General features: G+C 40.9%; 1 protein-coding gene and 1 long non-coding RNA gene across 2 annotated transcripts in view; both read left to right on the forward strand.

Moving 5' to 3' along the window:
* LOC129737794 (protein pellino) overlaps positions 1–24,203 on the forward strand; it is a 105,656-nt gene that overhangs the window by 3,616 nt on the left and 77,837 nt on the right. The window lies entirely within an intron of this gene.
* LOC129737823 (uncharacterized) lies at positions 2,584–3,791 on the forward strand. Its single transcript, XR_008735481.1, has 3 exons — positions 2,584–2,930; positions 2,989–3,300; positions 3,365–3,791. It is a non-coding gene; the product is annotated as an uncharacterized LOC129737823 (long non-coding RNA).

The raw sequence follows: 24,203 nt of genomic DNA on the forward strand, positions 1-24,203 counted from the left end.
TGTTCACGTAAACTGTCCTCTTGTGTGTACTTCATTTAACGGCATTCGTTTATTCTCATCCAACGGATTCGACACAAACGTGAAAAAGGATTGAAACCAATAACAAACTATAGCTATCGAAACCCCAGCTACATGGAAGACTGATATCGAAAGGTAACCCTGTAAACCCCTTCCTTCCCCTTGTTCACATTTTACTAACAGTTGAGTCACCGCGACTGATACGGCCCCCTTCCCTACTAACCTAGTGAAACTAATATACTAGGCACATCGAAACTTTGTAAAAGTAAAAGGCTTTAATAAACTAGCTGTAAAAAAAAAAAGTAAAATTTTGCGCGTCACGTCATATAACTCGCAGAATAGGGCACATTGTTTGCTTCGTTTAAACAACTTCATTGAAGCAGCGTTTCATAGAAGAGCTATTAAACAGTAATAAAACTATTAATATTCAATAATTCGGTATTAAACAGTGATAAAACTCACTGGCTATTTCAAGTTATGCTACTGGAGAAACGGAGAACCTTAAGTATATAAGTTTTCTTTCCAGTTCACTTGCTAACATCATCGTTTCATTTCCATAATCATAATGAGTAGGTATGCAAATGATTCCCATCTTCAGCAGGGATCATCTGCGCTATCCGATTTGATTGCCGAAACGTGACAAGCCGGTTGTCTCAAGCCTTTGTTTATATGTATTGTAACAAACTGCGGCGACAAAAACCCACTAGCTGCCTCCATTAGATCAATTACCGGACCGATTAGTCCATGGCCTCATAAATGGTCACACAGCTCGACTGAATGTTCTGCCATACTTGTACAGTCTGTTAAAAAAATATTTTTGTTTTGTTGCAATCGATTTCAGGTGGCTGGATAAGCAATCATTATCGAACTGCAGTTCTGATCAATGATTCTATTTCAAATATGTAATACTCTTTGTAATATGTTAACAGTACTTTATGTCTGTGAATGAGGATGGAATATCCACAATATGTAGCGATACAGGAAAACATCCAAGTTTTTGTTGACGAACTAAAACTAACAATTATTCTGCCGAGATACAATGATAGGCACACAAAGATTAGCTGGTGGAAAGCAGTAAACATCTTTCATACACTTGAAACAATTCCACAGCGAGTCGGCGTCGTCGTGTGGTTCTTTGTTTCCGGGAACCGGGAATAGAATACCGCAATCGCATCATAACAATAAACGAGGCACAATGATGAAAGTCGCTCATTCCTCATTTAGGGAAAGCAATTTAAATAGCTTTCGTCCCACCATCGAGTGTCTTCGTTCCGCCGCCTCCTTTGTCTTACCTGGGCCACAAAAAGTCAGACAACAGGCAAAAAGTCGGGCTCCCGCTTCCGAATCCATATCCTTCGCAATATGGAGGGAGTCTTCTTATCCCTAATCTATCCACCCCCCATTTGATAGGTACTAAAACTAACAACAAAAACAAAACGTCGTAGACCGAAAGTCATATGTATACGTGAAGGGTGCTGCGATAAAGGCCCAAAATTTACTGCCTATCATAAAACACGTCTCGCCACACGGTTTTTTTATTTTCTTCTTTTCTGTCTCTATTTGGACCCAAGCATAGAGCATAGAAGGGAATCAGCAGCTATTAGTATATAGAGAAAACACGGGAATGGAAGTCGTTCTAGTCACCAAGTCACCATAGATATAGGAGAAGTGTTTTTTTTTATCCCTGGACGAATGTGTCAGTGTGTTTTGTCTCTTGATGGTATCTTTCGAGTTCAGTATCGAAAAGAGCTATGAATTTCAGTCCTGGCGGGCATCTGGTGAAACACTGTATGGACCGATTCGTTTACCTAATACTGATCCGAGGAGCTTGTCCAACAAACGTTAAACATCATCACAGATAATTCGGTTCGACTGACTCGGCGATTGTCTGCGGCGAAGGACCGGAATTCCCAAGATTTCAAAACTATTGGACCTCGCGTAACTTTTTATCCAATCGGTAGAACTTTTCATAAACAAAACACATGCTAGCTTCATGTTCCAACAATCTGCAAAATTTAATAAATAGGGTCACGTAATTTCTGAGGTATTGCTGTTTGAATTTTGAAAGTCCAAAATTTCCGATTTTCGTAGAATTATTGTATCTTAGGTCACACATATTTTAGAACGCTAAAATTTTTTTTAAATATTAGTGTGATAGTAGATCAGTATTACGCAAAATTGAACAAAAAGTATCGTCAGAGTTAAGATTTATGGGACGTCAAATTTTAAGCGACATAGGCCTCTGGTCTCTACAAAACGGGCGGTGTTCTATCTACCTTTCTAAAACGATTAAAACCTGTTTCGCTGACTCCTGTGAGACTCATCTTTTAAGCTTCTTTAGACAGAGCCACCGAACCCACCTTTGAACAGAGTTCTCTGTCCATAAATAGGGGAAACGGAGAGATATCAACAACTATAGAGGAATCTCTGCTTTATGTGCAATTTCCAAACTGTTCGATATAGTCGTCATGGATCCGATATTCTCGTACTGTCAGCAAAATTTTTCAATCGATCAGCATGGATTTATGCCCAAACGCTCCACGACAACTGAACTGTTGACAAATAACCTCTTATGTGCGCGAAAGTTTTGTTGCTAAGTCTCAAACCGACGCCGTTTACACCGATTTGTCAGCAACATTTGATAAGGTGAACCACGGTATTTCCAGTGGTAAGCTTGGACGCTTAGGATTCTGTGGACCTTAACTTGGCTGGTTCCGCAGTTACTAAACTGGACGGAAATTGACAGTTCGCACAGGAGACTCTATATCCAGCCAGTTTTCTGCCTCCTCCGGTGTGCCCCAAGGTAGTCACCTAGGACCGATTGTCTTCTTAATCTTTCTAACGATTTGCTCTCCCTCCTCGACGTTTCGAAACTTTGTTATGCGGATAATCTTCAACTGTTCTACACCACGGTCAGGACTGTAAGCGTTGTTAGTCTCTCGAAAGAGGTCTCAGCGATTTTGTTTGTAGTGTATTTCTAGGGGTTGAACTATTCCTCAGGAAGGCGAGACCATTAACCAGAAGGCGAAAAGCACGCAGCCATCACTGCCGGTTCCACTACTCACCACCAGAGACCGTAAGCTAACTGAGAGAAGCGAAGAGGCGAAACAACCAGATTAGACGAGGCAAGAAAAGGCGCGAGGCGAGAGCAATGACCGGCTGGAGTTCAAAGCCTGCCGATAATAACGTCCATCGGCATTTTGGATTCAAACTCTGGCGAAACAACAGTGGACCAAATAAAAAGTCGTTATAAAACCAGGTGAAAAAACATTTGGACATCAGGTAGAACCCGCCATTTTGCTCTCACCGATAAACCCCATTACTAATTCTTGGACCCTTAATTTAGGACCTCGTTATTTTTGGACAGAATTACAACCCTGATTCTTCGCCTTCAATTCGATTTGAATTCACCGTTACACCCGTCTGTACGCCGCTGCTTGGAGGTTATATCTGCCGCTACACTAGGATAAACCCCTCGGCGGCTTTGGAGATTCAAATCTTCCGACATTCGGATTTGAATCAGCCGTTGAACTTGCCGCATCGCATCCGTTGCTGGTTCAAGCTGAATTCCCACCGACAAACTTCGGATCAGGCCAACAACAACTCCGAGTCTGGTTCAGCACCCAAGGTGGGGCCAGGTACACAACTCACCGTACGATCGCCACGCCTCTACAAGAATCGTTTCACCGAGGACCGCAACGAGGATTGGATCCAGGTGATAGCAGCCAACAGGTCAGATACAAACCTATTTTGTTAAGTGATTAAAATGGTGGGCTTAAAACCAAGCAAGGATACTGCAACTCAATAAATGATGTGTTAGGCTAGAAGGTGGAGTTGTTTCTTCCTCCGAATATTCTCTGCATTTTGCATTTTTATTCAGTAAGCTTGCCGATCCTAGGGATTGATTAGGAAATCTCTAGGACTCCTGCCAACTGACTAGTGGCTAGTCATACAGAACGACATTAATTTCCAGTTCAATCTTTTCGCACACTGGTCAGACGACAGCCTTTTTTCGCGGAGTACTTCTTAGGAGATGGCCCAAGTAACACCGATAGTTCTATTTGACTCCTCAAGCCCTTATAAAAAATATTTTTGGAAGACTTTAAATGTTACTTGGGGAATCCATTGCGCGAGTGAACCACATCAATGATCTGGGCGTGATATTCGACCGGTAGGTGGAGTTCAAAAGACATACGAACTACGTTGTCGATGAAGCTTTTAGAAGCCTCGGAGTTTTATTTCGAGTGGCCAAGGACTTCAATGACGTGTACTGCCTGAAGAGCGACTCGAGGCTATCCAGCGGCGCTTCATGCGTTATGCCCTCAGAAAACTAAACTATCAGGACCCGTTTCACCTGCCAAGCTACGAACATTGATGTCGCCTCATTGACATGGACACTCTTCAAACCCGAAGAAATGCAACACGAACCTCCGTCGTCGCCGATCTAATGACATCGCGAATCGAATGTCATACGCTACTGGAAACTATTTCTCTCCGTGTGAAACCCCATGGACTGAGAAACCAAAATCTTCAACTGTATGGTCCCATTCGATTGAACAACTACGGAGCCAATAGTGTTCTCATCGGTGTCATGATAACGTTCCAACGCTTTTCCAAGCTCTTCGACTTCGACGTTTCGAGGAATGTTTTCCGTAGTTATAAGTATATTCAGTAATCGTTAGTTAGATGTAAATTTTGTGTAATTTTAATTCTACACGGAAAATAATAAAAAGGTAAAATTTACCGAGTAGCGAGGTACTTTTTTCCACCCCTCTTTCGAGTTGAATTTTACCTTTTTCTCATTCACCTAGCAAAAAGGTGAATGGTACCGATTTTCTTTTCGCCTAGAAAAAAAGGTAAATTTTACCTTTTTGGAATTCACTGAGCAAAAAGGTATATTCTACCGGTTTCCCATTCACTGTCTAAAAGGGTTTTTTTCCGCTGTTCTGGTTATTCACTATATTAAATAAAACAAAGACACAAATTCATTCAAGATTTTATTTTTATTTTTCATTACCTATGTCATTAATGTATTGGGAATCTATGTTTTAATAATGATCTTCTCCGTTTTTTTTCCTGGAATGTTCCGTTTTGTCTGAGGAAAACACTATTGCATCCTCTCGGCCATCAACGTTGCCTTTTCCGTGTCCACCATGGCCGCTGAATCCTCCTACAATTAGCACATTTCGTCCCTTCTCCGTTCGACTCATCTGGCCAGCTGGGGGATAAAATTGGCTGTTCCGGAATGATGAGGAAAACACTTCGTGGCTCAGTAGGCCAATCTGTAATATAGTTTTATGATGAGAACTAGCGCAACAAAATGAAATCTTATGCTAAATTTACCTACATTTCTGTTCCTATTTTCACGTATTGCGCACGAAACAAAACTTATGTCTGAATGAAAAAACAACTTAACCTCAATAAACGGGTTCGGAAAATAGTTACCTTTGTTTCGAGGTGAATTGTACCGTTTTGATCAGCGCAATCCAGGTCAATTTCACCTCGCTACGAGGTAAGCTTTACCTCGAAGAGGTAGAAAGTACCTTTTTTGGATTTACCTTTTTTCTAGGTGAATTTTACCTTTTTTGTCTGCTCGATTCAGGTAAACTTTACCTCGTTGTGAGGTGAGGTAAAAGTTCCCTTTTTGGATTTCACAAGCATTCACCTTTTTATCTCGGTATTTTTATTATTTTTCGTGTAATTTTAAGTGGTAGGTACTAAATATTCTTGTTTCGCTCACTGTTTATGGGTTGGTTGCAAGTTAGAGATAATCCATGCAAGAATTAATCAAAGCGGGAATGAGTTATTTAAAATTTACTACCCGGGCAAGGTGTTATGCATTAACGTTTTACGTAAAAGTTTTACTTCCAATTTTTGTCGAATTTTTTTTTTGAGGGTCAACTGAAAACTGAAAAGTTCCTGGGCCCTTTAGCAGCGGTGTTTAAACTCGCCTCGGAAAGAATCATTCGGCTGATTTTTTCCGAGTTTAACATGTTGTGTGCAGATTGATTTTATCTTCGTTCCAATCATGACGTGATTGCACACAAAACGAAGAGAACAGTTCCGAGTTGATGTTTTCCCCTCCTCGCAGGAATAAAATCACACCAATGAAACAACAGAACGAAGCTTACCGTACACGAATGCTCACGAGCGATCGTTGCCCGACGGACCGAGTTAACATTCCTCGCACCCTTCTCTCGCTCGTTTCCCGTTCCCTTGTATCTATCACTTTTAGCCACGCCCCCATGCGTTGTCCGATTGATGTGTTCGGCTGCCGAACGAAAACGATTTTTTCTTTAATTCGCTGAACTGTTCGTTTGCTTCGCTGATGTTTCTCCCCCGATCAGTGATGCCACATTTCTATCGGTATTTTGAAACCCAAAAAAATCTTTTATCGGTATGTAAATCCTAGATATCGGTATAAAAATCGGTATTTGAGGTGGATATTCAAAAATGCCTACATTTTCAGCTTCCTAACGTATTTTTCTTTAAATAGAAGCTTGCAATAAACAGCAAGTCTAAGAACTCTTATGAATGTTCATTTTTAGTTCAAAACTAGCTGACTAAATGTGTTTTAGCATATATTATTGCATTTTCTCCGTAACTTGGTTCTTGTTAACACTAGTTTACACAAAATAACGGTTTTGAAATTTTAACAGAACTTTATGTTTGTTATGACTTGTTCCTTTTTTTTAAATTTTAAAACTATCTGCTTTTGCTGACGAAAGCAAAAATCAAAAATGAAAATTCAGCACAGAATCCGAAATAAGTGTTTCTTTTCAGTACTGAATGGAAATTTATTTAAAAAGTTACCGTTTGATAAGAAAAATAGATGCATGGCGAGCACCTTCAGGTTACACGTTGGTTAGGCATATAAATTAAGTAAAAATTTGAGACTTTGATGTTTGGCTAAAGTGGGATGTAAATTTGATAAATTCGATAAGGCAATAATAGAGCCAGGTCAACCTAAAGGAAATTTTAATTCAGTAAGCACTTACAAATCCAATGGCTTTTTGACATTCGAGGTAAATATGGGCCCAAATTGATGTTCAATTCAGCTTTTAGTATTAGATATGAGTTCTAGCGATTAGAAAAAGAAATGATTGCAGAAAGTTAAGAGAGTTGTTGCTTTAATTTTTTATAACCAATAAAAAATTAATTTTATTTTATGAAAAATCACGCATTAGTCATATGAAAATCCTAAAATTTTATGCGAAAATAAATGAGAGATGTGCTCTAAAAGAAGGTGTTCTTCCGAAAAAGATTAAAAAACACATAGTTTTACTATAACTGAAACCCATTTTGCCTGGCGTGGTCTTTAATTCTGCGATCTCTGCAGTTTAGGTACTTATGATATAATTCATTTGGCTAACAAGATGCAGAAGGATTGAAAATTATACCGATGGTACCGTGTATCTGATTGCATTTCAAATCTCGACATACCCCATTTGGCGACGAGTGGAACAAGGATTATGATAAAATTTAAACGGTACCATGATAGTGCATCATTTGACAGAACAAAGTAACAAAACAGCGCGAAAAACTGAACGAATTATGAGAGTGAGCTTTGCAGAATACTTTAAAAGTTGTACAAGATCACGCCAGCTACCGAACTTTTTCTTCTTTCTACGGAACCTTTACGAGGATAGCTTGAATGAAGTGGAAATGTTTAAGTGGAATGAATTTTGAGTTCAATTCTTAAAAATCGGTATGAAATCGGTATGTTTTGCCAAAAATCTGTAATCGGTATATACCGATTCTTGGTCAAAATTTTGCTCAAAAATCGGTATAAATACCGGAAAATCGGTATGTGTGGCATCGCTGCCCCCGATTGCTGTTTACTCCTGCCGAGTTTACCCGAAGCTTACTTCCTGATGCTTTCCGAGTTGAACTTTAGATAGCTGATAGCATCATTGCAGATTGAGTTTAACGAAATAAAATCGTTCTGCAAAGAAGGGCAAAGTGCGAGTATGTAGACTCGCGATTTTAACATCTCTGCCCTTTAGGAGGTGGAATGAGAACATAAAATCGCCAAATGTCAGAAAACACGTGCAACTTTGAAACACCCCAAGTATCCGGCGAGACTCGTTCGCGGGAATAGGGCTTGAGGTAAGTTTTTCGCCTATCCATTTGAACCGCAAGAGAAGGAAAAATAAATTTAAAAAAGTTGATACCTGGTGAGGAACAACATTCCTCGCAAAAACCTTCAATCCATGGCTGCCATCAGCACCACCATTTATGTGTTATGCTGCCCGAATGATGGAACTTTTCAACAGATACCACTTTGAAGGTGTTGGATGGAACCGGAGAGTCGCCTTGAAACCCAGATTAGCTGGAAGGTACTTTGTTGACCCTCTTTCTGAATGGATGAATACTTAGCTGAATGGATGGCTGAACGCCCCCCGTAGAATGGAAGGCGATCAATGGGCGGTATCGAGCGTCCCGAAACGGAAAAGCAGTATCAATATTTCTGTACAGCCTCGCTCAACGAGATTGGTTTTGTCAGCTGAAATAACACGCTTCCCAAAAAGAAAAAAATTCTCAAATAAGCTGGACTGAACTTTTTCTTCGATAGCGCTAACTTTAAAAAACGGACAATGTTTATCAAGTTCAAGGACGGGCTTTCGTCCTGTTTGGATCGATGATGAGAATATTACGTTGACTAAGAGCATACTCCTACTTTATAAGTTTCTGCGCTGAACAGGGGGCCAATTCTACATTGACATTGAAAAGAAGATTGGAGCTGCAAAGAAGCTGGATTTGTGCTCATGATGGGTTTAGTCTGACAATTTTCTGTGCTCAGATTCAGGATATTTTCCTCAGTATTTGAAAACTTTTTTCCTAGAATTCGAGCAAGGGACGAAAGTTCTTTAAGTCGGTCAAACAAAAAAACAGCGTTCAATGGTGAAAAATGGAAATTGAAGAAAAAAAAGGAATGAAAAGGAATTCAAGTTTACAAAACTTTCAATCTGAATAAGAAAGCTGAGATCTGAAATTTGAATCTGAAATCTGAATCTGCAATCTGAAATCTGAAATCTGAATCTGAAATCTGAATCTGAAATCTAAATCTGAAATCTGAATCTGAATCTGAATTTGACATCTGAATCTGAAATCTGAAATCTAAATCTGAAATCTGAAACTGAAATCAGTATCTGAATCTGAAATCAGAATTTGAAATCAGAAATAAAAATCTAAACTCTGAATCTGATCTCTAAATTTGAAATTTTCATCGAAAATCCAGAAACAAATTTGATTTAATTTTCACACTATCACATCTATTTTGAAAAAAAGGAAGTCTGCATTACACTCCCATAAATCTAGCAACCGATTTCCCCATTTTCAAATCAGTGCCAAAAATGTTTCTTGAAGAGATTCAAATTTTCCAAGTCATGTAGATTTCCCTTCCGAATGAGATTGCAATTTGACTGTAAGAAATTGATGCCCACTGGTGTTTTTCCTTGAAATCAATTTTCCTTCAGCGAAGTCACACGTGACACACTGCACTTGTCACACATATAAACTGGAATTGGCTTTGACGGGTTGCTGGAAAAGCTCCGGCAGTCCTCCCACAATGTTGCGCCAGCGTTTTTTTTTTGTCCCTCTTGCTCCGAGATGAAAAATAACAGATTTGACCTTTTGCAAAATTCGACGAAACGACGACGTTGTTGGTTGGCTTCATCTGACTCTAGCTAACGTCCTAGAAGCACCACGTGTCGGGTAAATTTGTTTGATGGCAGCAGCAGGGATGAATGTTCCCTGAATGTTAGAAGGAATCGACCTTGGATGCTTTTTGCTATTGGCAACCGGGGGCAGTTCAGATGTTGTTCACACCAGTAGTGCACGAAACGTTGACCCTGTCCCGGTGTCAAAGATCCAGTCAGCAGATGTCGTCTCCTTTTTCTTCAGTTAAGTATTTCTGAGAGTAGCTGCGAGGGGCGATAACAAAGTGTCAATAACACCTTGCTACCATGAGAAAAAGCTTTGCTAAGAAACTAAACAAGACAGAATTGCGAAATAAAATTAATAATATTTTCTTAACTTTAAAGTTTGTTCTGTAACCTTTCTTAAGAAAATCTTTTTAAACAATATCTAACAACACTCATCCGAGTGTTGAATTTCATGTCATAAACCTAGAAACATTGTTTTTCCCTTTTTCTGCTTATGCTTTTGAAGACGGAATGCAGCCAGACGACAATGGATGATGGTGAAAATGTATCAGATGTCATATTGATTCGGTTTCGTATTTATTTTTCGTCTGGCTCTCTTTTGCAAAAACCCACAATAGTAGCCTGCCCTGCATAGCCTCATGCCACTTTTCTCGGTTCTCAAATTCTTCCATTCGTGCCTCTCCGTTGTTCGATGGATTGTGTTCCACTTTGTTTCGAAACACTTGTCTCGTTCAAGCTTCAACTTGAAAACGATTCGAAACAAAATCGGTGTTTGCGAGGATATCTTTTACTCGGAATGGCTGCTGCTGTTGGATTGGGTAAAGTTGTGACAATTGTTCGGTTTTTCCAGTTCATTCGAAACAACAAATCAACATACCGTTCAAAGGAGAACTAGCAACTATTGAAGATTTTTTTGTGAGTAATTTGAGTGTATTGCTGATATTTATTACCCTTGTGAATTGTCGTATGTGAAGTGATAATCCTTATACCAATAATGAAACCTTAAATTTAATTTAGATTGTTTTATTCTGTAGTAGATGTCACTTCACTAAGGACACACATGACTGTTTTATTATTTATTAAGGAGCTCGTAGTATTGTATGCTGAAGGAAAGTTTTGCTTGCATACTTTGTGGTGAATGATTGTGACCAGAGGTTCTTGTTCAGTCTTAAATCTGGTTACAAGTCAGATAGGGTATGAAAGGTATTTGAAATGCAATAATAACTAATTGAAAAACTTTTCAAGAAATACAAATCAACATATGAATTTAACAATGTTGATCATTATTTTTGTTTTCACAGTTTTCCGTTGCACAACATAAATTGATGTACATAATTCCTAAAATTCACTGGCATTCAGTCCATGGCAACCATTCTTCAATTTCTTGGATGTTGATTCAATTACCATCTTATCAGATAAATATACGATGGCAAATACTTGTTTGATAATGAAAAAAGAAAGTATATTATTTCAAGATGTGATTGAAACTTTTTTTTCCAGAAATGAAAAAAACGGAACCATAAATAAAAATCGTTTATTTAAAATTCATATTGAGACTTGGTTTTTGAGTTTGGTATAGTTACGATTTGTTAGAATGCCTTTTCAAAAATATGCAAAAAATCCAATATTTGATAAAAATTCGGTGGATCCGTGCTTAGTGAAAAACCATATAACACAAATTTTCTTTCGAATCTATAAATGTCGTTATTCTTTACGTTCTTCTTAAGTTGGTTTTGGATGATTGGCAGTAAAACCGTGCACCCATGGTAAGTTGCTCTACTTATAGAAAAATTATTTAAGATTTTTACCTCGCGTAGAAACTTCGTTCTGACGCTGAATGGGTGTTTTATGTCTCGCATAGGAGTGTGACCTATATTAATGATTATCTGACGCTGAATGGATTCTTGAATCCCACGTAGATTATATCTGTGAGCTTTTGCGTGAAAGTATTCAAGGTATTGAAACTTATTTAGCGTTGTTATGATTTTTTCCCCTCTGGGAGAACTCTGTTTCACATCTTTTATCCTAATTTGTTTCCCTCTGATACCCGTTTTAAAACCATCAGCTGTCATTTTCCACATTTTAAAATTCCTCTATTCTTGATTGCTCGGAATGTATTGAAACCTTTTCAATTTACGTTAGTTTTTATTTATTATTATTGTTTGTTTACTTGTCATTCACATATTATTAGCTGTATTATTCAAAATTTCATTTCGTAAATAATCCATTTGAATTTATTTGAGCCCAGTAAAACTACTTTGGTTTCGAATTCGATTTGCTTTCAGATTATTGTGATATAAAAAAAACATTTAAAAAATGGCAAACATAATTGATAGTGTTGATTCGATTTGCACGGACTGCAATAAAATTGAAAAAATCCAAACTCTCTTTTAACGTGCGCTTATTGCTTTTCTTGTGTACACTTTCGATGCCGTAACATTGTAGGAAGTGCCGCTCGGAAGATACGGGATAGTATTTACTTCTGTAGTCCTAACTGCTCTGAAATTTACGCTAAAATTATACAAATGAATCAATTATCATCTAGCTCATCTATACTTTCTGCTATAAGCGCGGAGCTCAAAATAACCGTGCAGAGTGCTGTGTCAACGGAGATGCAGGTAATAAAGAACGAGTTCAAATCGGTTACTGCTGCAATTGAGGCTTCTCAAGACTTTCTATCTTCGAAGTTTGAAGAAATTCAAACCGACTTCAAAGATTTGAAAGTCGAGAATGAGAACCTCAAGAGCGAAGTTTCCGATTTGAAAAGCTCTCAGGCATTACTTACGAACAAAGTGCATAAGTTGGAAGTTAACTTGAATAAAATCAATAATGACTCAATATCTAAAAATGCTATATTTTTTGGGATTCCATCTACCAACAACGAAGATACTGTTGAGCTAGTTTGCAAAACATGTCGTATATTTGGGTTTGATATTAAACCGGATCAACTTGAAAACGTTACCAGATTGTACTCTTCGAAAAAAACTGTAGATCGTTTAGCACCTATAAAAATAGTTTTCAAGGATATTTCAGTTAAAGAAGCTCTATTTCTTAAAAAAAAACTTTTGGTGAACTAAGTTCTTCCACAGTAGACCCGAACTTTGTAATTGATGGTAAAAGTTTCAACGTTACCCTTCGAGACGAATTAACTTCATTTTCTATGGAACTTTTGAACCATCTTCGCGAGTCTCAACAAATTTTAGGTTTGCAATACGTTTGGCCAGGTAGGAGAGGAGCAATACTTGTAAAGAAAGATACTAATTCTAAACCTGAAATAGTTAAAGATAGAAATGATCTGGCTCGGATGAAGAGCAAATATCTGGCTAACTCTGATGTCAATATTTCACTATCTAGCCATTTGACACCATCCCCTAAACGTAAAAGATCATAATCTACACACATTTGTTTATTATTTTAATATAAAAATTTTCTAGTTTTTCTCTTAACATATTTGTAATTCATCCAAAATGGATCGAGTTATTAATAAGTATCATGTAACTGTAGACGATTTCAATTCTTCAGTTCAAATCAATCATCAAAATAATTTGTGTATCTTTCAGTGGAACATTTGTAGCATGAATAACTTTGAAAAATTCGACAGCATTTTGCAAACTGTTGAATCTATAAATGCGTGTATTGATGTGATTGTTATAAGCGAAACGTGGTTGAAGGAAGAAAATTGTTCGTTGTACCATACCTGGATATAATTCATATTTTTCATGTAGAGAGCAGTCGTACGAAGGCCTTGCAGTGTACGTTAAACAAAATTTAAACTGTAGAGTTACAAAAAAATTATGTCTTGAAGGTTTCTACTGCATTGGCATTGAAATAAAAATAAAAGACCAAATTTTCGATGTGTATGGTGTATACAAACCTCTATCGTTTCCTGTTATAAATTTTTTTCCAATTCTTGAAAATTTGTTGTCTTCCGTTCCCCAGAATCACTCTTGTTTCTTGGTTGGTGACATCAACCTACCTGTTAACATGACTAGCAATAGTAACGTACAAAAATACATATCACTTTTAGAATCCTACGGTTTTGTATGTTCGAACACACTGTTCACAAGACCCAGGAGTAAAAATGTTCTTGATCACGTTATTTGCAAGCACAGTGATTTAGCACTCGTTAGAAACGACACAATCGGCAATAATATTAGTGACCACTCTCAAGTTATTACGACTCTAAGATTGTCCTCAAATAAATGTAAAACTGTTCTGCATGAAAATATCATTGATCGTGCAAGATTAAACAGTTTATTCTCTGATTACCTTAAAAGTGTCCACATTATCGAAAATCCTGAGAACTGTTTAAAAGAAATATGTACCGTTTACGATAGACTAGTATCGGAATGTACCAAACAAATAACACGAGAAATGAAATTGAAAGGAAAGCCTTGCCCATGGATGTCTTCAGATCTATGTACATTAATCAAAATAAAAAATAATTATATAAAACGTTTAAAACGCAATCCCCAAGATTCACACTTACAAGAAATGTTAAAACATATCTCTAAGAAGGTAGAACAATGTAAGAAGAAATTTAAAGCTTCCTACTATGAAAATTTGCTCAGCAACACAACAAGCTCCAAAGTGTGGAAAGGCATTAACCCAATTTTAGGAAAAGGTAATTCTAATAATGGAATGAAACTTAAAGTTAATAATATCCTTCTCGAGACAAACCCCGAAGTATGCGAAGCTTTTAACAATCACTTCACAAAAATTGGTAAAGATCTAGCAACAACTATTCATAACGATCCTGAATCTGACCCGTTATCCTTTACTAATCGTGTCTCTAACTCCATTTTCCTATATCCGGGAACAAAAAACGAAGTGGTTTTAATTATAAATTCTCTTAAAAACAAAAAATGCTGTGGCCACGATCAGATCCCTACTTACTTATTGAAGGGAAACTGCGATGATTTCTTTCGAATTCTTTGTCAATGCTTTAACAAAATCGTAGAAACAGGACAGTATCCTGACTTTCTCAAAATAGCAAGAGTCGTACCAATTTTCAAGTCAGGAGACAGTCTTGATGTTAACAACTACCGTCCGATTTCTACTTTAAGTATTTTCAGCAAAGTATTTGAAAAAATGTTGATTAATAGGATGAATAAATTCTTGGAAGAAAATAATATCCTTTATAATCTACAGTATGTGATCGGTACTGTACCGGTCAGGAAATACCATCCACACTCTTAGTTTTAATATGTGTCTAATTTATGTTCACTTGACACTGTAATTAATTTGCTCGAAAACACCACTATTTGTATATGTACCCTAGGATAAACATAACTCTCTCTTAACATAAAAGCTTTCTTCGAGAGAGTATGAAACCGCTCATAGAATAGAAAGTAAGCCATTTTTAGAATAGAATAGATTGTAACGTTGAATACTACACACGGATTTTTCACTTCGCTAATAAATTAGTAATTAGTCCAATAAAGCGACTTTCAATAAGTGCATCCGAAATCAAGTGATAGTAGTAGAACCGCAATCGAATTGCGAAGTGTTTTCAACACATCAACGTACACCCCCAAGTGCAAACGAAATCTTCCCCCCGAAGGGGCGATCAGCTGCTGTGCCATCAATTGTGCGACTCACCTGGAGTTCCTGTGTTGGTGGATGCCGTCGACTGGAGACGGAAAGAAATTCCCCGAAATCCGAACCCCCCCATCGGCCGTGCCCGAACATTTGGTCCTTCGTAGCCGGATTCGAGGACAGAAGCTCATCTGGACCAGCATTGGAATCCAACATTCGCCATCTTCGGAAGCGCAGTAGCAGCTGTGGTTTGTACAATCACATCAAGGTAGGCCATTTTGTGATATACTCACCGTGAATATAATATTCAGGCCCATTATTCACTTGGCCAACGAAAATTTGTCCAATAATTGCAATTGCAACAGCAGCAATTAGAATCAAGTTGGTGATTGATATTTATTAGAACCAAAACAAACGGCAATTACACTGTCTCACAAAATTTTGAGGTTTTACACTGGAGCACAAAAGTTTTGGAACAAGTTTTTTTTAAATAAAACTTTTTGAGGAGAAATTGCATTGGATAAATAAAGGCGTGCTGTAGAACGAATTGCAAGTGCATTTAGCCTGTTGCACTTTACAGTGTCGGTCAAAATAATAGCGACACTTCGGAAACTACATTTTTTGGAGAAATTGCAAATCACTTTTGGTTTCAAATCGTAACAGTTGTGTTACAACATTGCTGGGTGCTGTTCATACGAGTTGCTGACTACAGTACGGTCCAAAAAGATAGCAACATCTACAAAATAAAAATAAATTTGGGAATTTTATTTGCGAGAAAATATCCGAAAGTCAATCATTGGTGGTGTGTCCGGTATTTTTGGTGTCAACAAGTGTGATTCGAGTGGTGGTAATATGGCTAGCAAGGCGGAGAAGAAATTAGCAGCGGACCTTCTGACGCGACGACGAGCGTGTGCCGAGCGAGATGTGGTGGAGAAGTTCATTGCGGAGTACACCTATGAACGGGATTGTTGCCAGGTTGCGGTGCGTTTGGAGGCGCTAAACAAGTGCAACGAGCTGTTCCTGAACGTGCAGAATGATATTGAGCTGGGCGATCACGAAGAGAGGTTTGAAGGTCATCTAGAGTTTCGGGCGGATTTTGAGGATCGATTCTGCAGGGCGAAAGGTTTTTTGCTGTCCAAACTGGAAAGTAGGGAGCATCCGTTGAGTTCGACGATCATGCACGCATCGTCTTCACACAACATGTCTGCTAGTTTCCACCATCGTTTGCCGAAAATCGATCTGCCGAAGTTCAGCGGAGATGAGTCGCGTTGGATCTCGTTTCGTGATAACTTTATCTCAATGATCCACTGCAACGAAGATATTCCGATCGTGAACAAGCTGCAATATCTTCTACAGTCACTGGAGGGAGAAGCTAAGAAGCCGTTTGAGTCTGTGGACATCCAAGCGGACAACTATTCGTCGACATGGGATGCACTGAAGAAGCGGTACGATAATAAACGGTTTCTCAGGAAGGAATTGTTTCGAGGCCTGTACAATCTCCCATCGATAAAGCGTGAGTCAGCACAGGACCTCAACACTCTGGTTGATGACTTTCAGCGACATGTCAAGGCATTGGGAAAATTGGGCGAGCCAGTAGAGCACTGGGACACTCCACTTATTTTCATTCTTTCGAATAAATTGGATGCAGCAACGATCCGCGCTTGGGAGCAAGATACTCGTCAAAAGGACGAAGTAAAGTACGACGAGCTCATCGATTTTTTGATCCAACATGTTCGAATGCTGAAATCCGTTGCCAGTGATCTGCAGCACCGTTCAACAGTGTTGACTGTTTCCAGGGTGGCCGGACAAACACCGAAGAAGCCGTCAGCGATCAAATCCGTCGTCAACGCAGCAACATCCGAGTCACAATCCAGCACACAACAGTGTCACTGTTGTTCCAAAACGCACCCTTTGCACCAGTGTCCAGCATTCAAGAAGCTGTCGATCTCCCAGCGGCGAGAACTAGTTACGAGGCACAGTCTTTGCCGAAACTGCTTCCGTTCAAATCACCAGGCACGAGCGTGCAAGTCGAAGTTTGTTTGTAGAAACTGCCAAGCTAAGCACCACACTATGTTGCACGATCAACCAGCCCCGCAACCCACGTCGGCGATTCAAGGCACCAGTGGTTCACTCAGCCCGCCAGCAATCAACTTATCTGTGCATTCCAACTCGACGGTTCTACTGGAAACAGTTGCGCTTCTAGTGGTCGATCGGTATGGAAGGCAAATTCCAGCACGCGCTCTTCTGGATTCTGCAGCGATGTCTAACTTTATTACGAAGAAGCTGGCGAACGAGCTCGCCACTAGACAAAGCCCCGTGGACATCTCAGTTGCAGGAATAGGAGAGTCCGTCAAGCGCATCAAGCACCAGCTAACGGCCAAGATTGTTTCCAGGAACAGTGACTTCTCCACCACACTCGATTTTCTAGTTATGAGGAAGCCGACATCAAATCTGCCCACAATACCTATCGACACATCTGCGTGGAACATTCCTGAAGTGCCTTTGGCGGATGTCCATTTCAATGTTCCAGCTACGATCGATATAATCATCGGTGGAGAGTGCTATCACGAGCTCCACACCGGCGTTCGCCAATCTCTTGGCAACGGCTTCCCGTTCTTGGTGGACACACACTTTGGCTGGACAGTTTCCGGCAAGGTAACGACCGGCTCCACCACCGCACCACGAGCGTGCTACATCTCCGCCGTTGACCAGAACTTGGACTCTACTCTGGAACGTTTCTGGGAGCTGGACACCGTCGATGAAGGCCAAAACCTCTCAGCAGAAGAACGGAAGTGCGAAGAGATTTTTGCCAGCACCACCACTCGAAATCACGATGGAAGGTACGTCGTACGGCTGCCCCGGACTGATGATTCCCAGATCACCCTTGGAGACTCTCGCATGATCGCAATTCGCCGGTTCTACAGCTTAGAACGCCGCCTACAGCGAGATGACTCCACCAAAATGGCCTACCACAAATTCATCGAAGAATACGCACAACTTGAACACATGTTTAAGATAGATCCTGTCGTCGATAACAAACCACACTGCTATCTGCCACATCACCCGGTCTTCAAGGAAGCCAGCACAACCACCAAGGTACGCGTGGTATTCGACGCTTCTTGCAAGACCACATCCGGGTATTCGCTGAACGATGTGCTGCTCGTCGGTCCGGTCGTCCAACAGGATCTGCTGTCCATCACCCTTCGATTCCGTACAAAGGCCATCGCTCTTGTAGCGGACATTGAAAAAATGTACCGTCAAGTTAATTTACATCCCGATGATCAGCCCTTTCATCGAATCCTTTGGAGGGAGAACCCTTCTGAACCGTTGGATACTTACGAACTCCGCACCGTTACTTACGGAACCGCTTCAGCTCCGTACCTGGCAACTCGTGTTTTGAAGCAGTTAGCCATTGATGAAGGAGATAGGTTCCCAGTCGCAGCCGAAGCCATCGATGACTACTACATGGATGATTTACTATCCGGTGCCAACGATCTAGAGTCCGCTATACAAAAACGCCGCCAGATGTCCGCGATGTGTCAGTCTGCCGGATTTCAGCTGAGAAAGTGGGCTTCTAACAACCGATCGGCTCTTGTAGACGTTCCATCTGCAGACCTTGCCATCGATCCACTGCATGACTTGAACGAAGATCAATCGGTATCGACTCTCGGCCTAGTTTGGGATACTCGAACTGATATGCTGCGGTTCAACATCAACCTTCCACTTCCTGCGTCGGTGCTGACCAAGAGGAAAGTAATCTCCTACATAGCGAGGATTTTCGATCCGCTGGGCCTCGTCGGACCAGCTATAACACTGGCCAAGCTGTTCATGCAAAAGTTGTGGCGACTTAGATCAGAAAAGGACGAACCGTACGATTGGGATCGGCCTCTGCCTTCGAAGCTGCAGGAGGAGTGGAAGCAGTTCCATGCAACGCTCTACATTTTAGCCGACATTCGAATTCCTCGGTTTGTCAACGGATATGCAGATTGTTCGATCCAGCTCCATTTCTTCTGTGACGCATCTGAAGCTGCATATGGATCTTGTTGCTTCGTTCGTTCCGAGTTTGCAGGCGAAATCAGAGTGCGGTTGTTGACCTCCAAATCCAAGGTTGCTCCTTTGGCCAAGAAACATTCGATTGCACGTTTGGAGCTATGCGCAGCTGTTCTATCCACAAAGTTGTTCCGGAAGGTACAAGGCGCGATTGGGTCATCAGAACACGTTTATTTCTGGTCTGACTCAACCACAGTCCTCCAATGGTTGAGGTCGCCACCGCATCGATGGAGAACCTTTGTTGCCAATCGCGTTACTGCTATCCAGACTGGCACTGAAGGTTTCAATTGGAGACACGTCCCGGGAGTGCAGAATCCAGCCGACGAACTTTCTCGTGGACTACAGCCCTCCGATCTTCTCAACCAAGCTCGATGGTGGAACGGTCCAGATTGGCTGTCGTCGTCATCGGAATATTGGCCACGATGTGTTTTGCCGGAGAATGATTCACCAGAGGTCGCTGAAGAAAGTCCTTCTGTCAGTTTAGCTGCCACCGTTTCCGAAAAAGAGGATTTTGCAGACCAGCTGTTCACTCGGTATTCAACGTTCAAGCGACTCAACCGGGTAACAGCCGCTTGTATCAAATACATCAAGGCACTCCAAGCTGCAGCTATAAGGAGGAAAAATCAACTAGTTACGCCGTTCCCTACACCCAATGAGTTAGCGATCGTCTACCTTTCAGCTGAAGATTTAGCCGAGGCAGATCGTGCGCTGCTCCGATTAGCCCAGTCACAGCTATACGCGGAAGAGCTCTCCGAGTTCCAAAATCCCAAACGTACGAGAAATCCGCTGTCGTCGCAGCTACGATACCTACGTCCTTTTCTCTGTGATGATGGTATTATTCGCGTTGGTGGTCGCCTAAGGAATGCAGACGTTGCGCAGAGTGTCAAACATCCAGCAGTTCTCTCGGCTAAGCATCCACTGGCAAGGCTTATTACGGAGCATTACCATCGAACGCTTTTGCATGCTGGACCGCAGTTGATGATTGCCACTATTCGCCAGAGATACTGGATTCATGGAGGAAGAAATTTAGCTCGCCAAACGTACCATGGCTGTATGAAATGCTTTCGGCAGAAGCCGACCCTCGTTGAGCAAAGCTCCGCAGATCTACCAAAATCCCGTGTGATCCAAGATCGTCCATTCGCTGTGTGTGGAGTCGACTATTTCGGGCCCATTTTTATCAAGTCACCGATTCGTCGTCATGGTCCAACAAAGGCATATGGTGCCATTTTCGTATGTTTCGTTACGAAGGCCGTTCACATTGAGTTGGTGTCGGATCTGTCAACGGCCGCCTTTCTGTCAGCACTTCGTCGCTTCGTTGCCCGTCGCAGTCGCCCGAGGGAAATTCATTCGGACAACGGGACAGCTTTCAAAGGTGCATCGAACGCTCTTCACCGATTGTACGACATGCTGAAGAAAAACAGCGAAGACAGGGAGCAGATATTCAACTGGTGTGCAACGGAAAGAATCCAGTGGAAATTCATTCCTCCGCGAGCTCCGCATTTCGGTGGCTTATGGGAAGCTGCGGTGAAGTCTGCCAAACACCATATTCTACGTGAGATAGGACACACGAACATGAGCTACGAGGACATGACCACACTGCTCGCTGAAGTGGAGATGTGCCTTAATTCACGTCCAATCACCCCGATCCCGACGGAATCCGATGATCTCGAGGTGTTAACTCCAGGACACTTCCTTGTGGGCACCAACTTGCAAGCCGTTGACGATGTGGATGATACTGCAAAGCCCGACAACCATCTCGACCATTGGAAGCTCACCACAAAACGGATGCAGGGTATCTGGGCTCGTTGGTATCCCGAATATCTCGCCCAACTACAAACTCGCGCTAGGAAGGGAAGCAAATCGGCGGTTCCGGTGGAGGTTGGAAAAATCGTGGTAATCAAGGAAGACAACTTACCACCAGCCTTGTGGCCACTAGGTCGTATCACAAAACTTCATCCCGGCCGAGATGGAGTTGTTCGTGTTGTGGGACTGAAGACAGCCAAGCGTGATGACGTCATCAGAGCGGTGAACCGGATAGCCATCTTACCCACCGCCAGCATCCAAGACGTTAACCCAACAACCACCGAAGATTAGCAGAAACTACAAAGACCGGTAGAGCACGCCGAACGTGCTCAACGCGCTAATGGAGCGCTATCAGGTGATTAGCGTTCCAAATTTATTCTTTAAACCGTTCGATCTACCGGGTCTTTGCTGCTTCCAGATCCGTATGTGTCCTGTAGAGCCTAGCCATTGTTTGTTTCAACGAGATCAATCTCCAAAGACCGGCAGAGCACGCCGAATGTGTCTCGATGCGCATTCCAAGCGCTAATAGGTGATTAGCGTTCCAATATTTCACTTTTTCTCGTTCGATCTACCTGGTCTTCGTTGATTTCAGATCCTATCTCAAACATTACTCCATTAATATTCCGTCACCGTGTTCCAAGCCGCAACGCAGAATCTTCAAAGACCGGTAGAGCACACCGAACGTTGCTCAACGCGCTAAAGGAGCGCTAACAGGTGATTAGCGTTCCTATTACCTTAATCAAAATCGTTCGATCTACCGGGTCTTTTATCGATTCCAGACCGTCCACTGTCGTACATCGTCGCAGTTCTTTCGTTCACCAGCGTTATAGCCGATCGAGATCGGCCACATCCACAAGGTAGCAGAATCTACAAAGATCGGTAGAGCACGCCGAACGTTGCTCAACGCGCTAATGGGGCGCTAACAGGTGATTAGCGTTCCTATAACCTTACCCTACGCCGTTCGGTCTACCGGGTCTTTTTTGTCTTCACAGATTCTGCACCAGTGCCGAAGCAGAGTCCTCGATGTGCGACGTGTCAGCTGCGTTTCTTGGTCCAACCGTGTCTCCTGGTTCAACCGGGTACCTTGGTCCAACTATGTCCCCTGATCCAACCGTGTCGCATGGTTCAACCGACTGAGGAGGCCGTAATCAAGTGGTCCGAAATGCGTTGAAACAGCAGTTTCAAGGTGGCCGGAATGATCGGTACTGTACCGGTCAGGAAATACCATCCACACTCTTAGTTTTAATATGTGTCTAATTTATGTTCACTTGACACTGTAATTAATTTGCTCGAAAACACCACTATTTGTATATGTACCCTAGGATAAACATAACTCTCTCTTAACATAAAAGCTTTCTTCGAGAGAGTATGAAACCGCTCATAGAATAGAAAGTAAGCCATTTTTAGAATAGAATAGATTGTAACGTTGAATACTACACACGGATTTTTCACTTCGCTAATAAATTAGTAATTAGTCCAATAAAGCGACTTTCAATAAGTGCATCCGAAATCAAGTGATAGTAGTAGAACCGCAATCGAATTGCGAAGTGTTTTCAACACATCAACGTACACCCCCAAGTGCAAACGAAATCTTCCCCCCGAAGGGGCGATCAGCTGCTGTGCCATCAATTGTGCGACTCACCTGGAGTTCCTGTGTTGGTGGATGCCGTCGACTGGAGACGGAAAGAAATTCCCCGAAATCCGAACCCCCCCATCGGCCGTGCCCGAACAGTATGGATTTCGAGCTGGGTCTAGCACCTCAATTGCTACCTGTTAACTTGTTGACACGATAATCGAAAACATAAATTCAAAAAACATAGTCGGGGCTTTGTTTTTAGACCTGAAAAAGGCTTTTGACACCTTGAACCACGATATACTGTTAAAAAAACTAGATTCTTATGGGATTCGGGGAAATGCGAACGATGTTATTCGCAGTTATCTGTCAGGTCGAAAACAATATGTATCAGTAAATAATACCAACAGTTCTTTACAAAACATGAGCATTGGAGTCCCTCAAGGGAGTAATATTGGACCGCTGCTATTTCTGCTTTATGTCAATGATATCCAGAACATTCCATTACATGGCATCCCAAGACTGTTTGCAGACGATACGGCCCTTTTTTTCAGGGAAATCTCCTAGGCTTATTGTTAAGCAAATTGAAGAAGATCTTACAGTTCTTTTGAGATATTTTAATGCATCTTCTTACTCTAAATTTTCCGAAAACAAAATATATGGTGTTTCATTCAACAAGAAAAATAGTTCTCAGTCATGAAGATCCTGTAGTCAATGATAACGTGATTGAGAAAGTTGTGAACTTCAAAATTTGGGCTATTATTAGATGACACCTTATCATGGAAATATCATATAATGCAATTGGAAAGCAAGGTCTCATCACTGTGTGGAATCCTTTGGCGTATAAAGCAATTTGTGCCACGTCATGTCTTACTAAAATTCTATCACGCATTTGTCAATTCTATTCTAAATTATTTAATCATTCTTTGGGGAAGAGCATCTGTATCCCTACTAACACGCCTACAAACACTGCAGAACCGTTGCCTGAAAACAATATTTAATCTTCCATTACTGTTTCCAACTTTCCATCTTTATTCTGAAAGATCCCACAATATTTTGCCCCTTACAGAAATGTGTGACTTACAAACCATCTTATTTGTGTTTGATAATCTTCATTCTTCAACCAATAGAAATATGAGCTTTACCATGGGAGTTCGAACCCATAATACCCGACAATCAAGTCATCGTTCAGCGTAGTAGATCATCGACTACACTAGGTCAACGAAGAATCTCCTTCATTGGGCCTACCAAATATAATAGTTTACCCAATCGAATCAAAATCATCAACAGTCGATCCGCCTTTAAAACAAATTTGATACAATATCTCAAAGGAATTCATGTTCGTTAACCACCAACCATCGTATCAGTCATAGTAATTTTGGTTTTTTTTGTTTACCTTTAAATATTTTATTTTAGTTCAGTTTTTTTTTTAAATTTAGTTTTAAGACAGCCTTAGTTTTAATTTTTTCTTCATATCTTTTAGATAACCTAATTTTAATTTTGTAAATTTTTGTCGTATTCTGTGGATCTCTTAAAAGGATACATTTCCACTG

This window comes from Uranotaenia lowii, chromosome 1, assembly GCF_029784155.1.
Source record: "Uranotaenia lowii strain MFRU-FL chromosome 1, ASM2978415v1, whole genome shotgun sequence".
NCBI classification, from domain to species: Eukaryota; Metazoa; Arthropoda; class Insecta; order Diptera; family Culicidae; genus Uranotaenia; species Uranotaenia lowii.